This window comes from Sinocyclocheilus grahami, unplaced genomic scaffold (genome assembly GCF_001515645.1).
Source record: "Sinocyclocheilus grahami isolate Dianchi unplaced genomic scaffold, SAMN03320097.WGS_v1.1 scaffold78.1, whole genome shotgun sequence".
Classification (NCBI taxonomy): domain Eukaryota; kingdom Metazoa; phylum Chordata; class Actinopteri; order Cypriniformes; family Cyprinidae; genus Sinocyclocheilus; species Sinocyclocheilus grahami.
The window spans coordinates 15,027-16,594 of record NW_015505257.1 but is presented as its reverse complement, the minus strand read 5'-3'; the positions used below and the strand labels follow the sequence as shown (position 1 = coordinate 16,594).

General features: G+C 39.3%; 1 long non-coding RNA gene across 1 annotated transcript in view; it reads left to right on the top strand.

Annotated features, from left to right (window-relative positions):
- The first annotated feature begins 540 nt into the window (after positions 1-540).
- Positions 541-1,568, top strand: part of LOC107586206 (uncharacterized) — a 3,233-nt gene continuing 2,205 nt past the window's right edge. Inside the window, exon 1 of the long non-coding RNA XR_001609324.1 lies at positions 541-620. This is a non-coding gene — a long non-coding RNA (uncharacterized lncRNA). The remainder of the gene's footprint in view (positions 621-1,568) is intronic.

Here is a 1,568-nt window from a genome sequence, read left to right as displayed (position 1 = left end):
ATAGATGGTTGGGACTGTACTATGAACCAGGTTTATTATGCTTTTTGCCATTTTGGAGCTTGATAGCTCGATTCCTTTTCATTGTATGGAAAAGAGTGGTTAGGCTTTGGTTGATTTATCCCTTTAAAGTCTTCCAAAAACGTCTCAGTTCCTGCTCGGAAGTGGTCGTAATTAGAAGTCAGATCTATAGGAGCTCTTCCACCCCTGTCATCCGACAGCTTCAGAGGGATCTCGCTGATAAAACTAGCTGGAAGTTTAATGAGCCTTTTCTCTTGCTTTCTCTGGATGTGAATGTCACACTAAGACTCCACACAGGCTTTCACAGCACTTGCTAAAAGCATGTATAAATCTGAAGGTAGTCATGTGAATCTAGGAGAGCATGAGTGTGAGTAAATTAAACAATTTGCAAGTATCCCTTTAAAAGAGTAACAAAAAGCCTAATATACTTTTCTGTTTCCTTTTACAGATCAATTGAGTTTAATGGAACTGCAAGCAAAAACCTCAAGCAAGATTTTTTTCTCTGCACTCGATCAACATGATTCACGATTTCTGGACATTTTTGAGAGCAAGAAAGGGGCTGTTGGAAAACGACTGAATTTCTTCAGCAAATCAAACCTGTGGTAAGCTTATCAATGCTTCTTTCTTAAAGGGATAGTTCACCCAAAGATTTAAATGTGATGTTTATCTGCTTACCCCCAGGGCATCCAAGATGTAGGTGACTTTGTTTCTTCAGTAGAACACATATGATGATTTTTAACTCCAACCGTTGCAGTCTATCAGTCGTATAATGCATGGCAATGGTAACAAAATCTATGAGAGTAAAAAAAACATGCACAGACAAATCCAAATTAAACCCTGCGGCTCGTGATAAACCTATCATTGAAGTAAAACAATGGAAAGTGGATGGAAAATCTTATTGTGAAATAAATGTTTTTCTCTAGTTCACATTAGCCATAATTATTGGCACCCAATTATTGGAACATCCTTTTCCCAAAATAACAGCTCTGAGTTTTATCTCTAATGCCTGATGAGTTTGGAGAACACCTGACAAGAGATCAGAGAACATTCCTTCATTCAGAATCACTCCAGATCCTTCAGATTCACAGCTCCATGTTGGTGCTTCTGCTCTTCAGTTCACCCCACTCATTTTCTACAGGGATCAGGTCAGGGAACTGGGACGACCATGGCAGAAGTTTCATTTTGTGCTCCGTGACACATTTTTGTGTTGATTTTGATGTTTGTTTTGGATCATTGTCCTGATGGAAGATCCAACCACGGCTTCAGGTCAGGGAACTGGGACGACCATGGCAGAAGTTTCATTTTGTGCTCAGTGACACATTTTTTGTGTTGATTTTGATGTTTGTTTTGGATCATTGTCCTGATGGAAGATCCAACCACGGCCTATTATAAGATTTCTAATAGAGACAGTCTGGTTTAGATTTTTTTATCTGTTGGCATTTGATAGGATCCATGATGCCAATATCTGAACAAGATGTCCAGGACCTCTGGCAGAAAAATAGGCCACCAAAATTAAAGATCCAGCAGTATATTTAACTGTGGGCATGGGG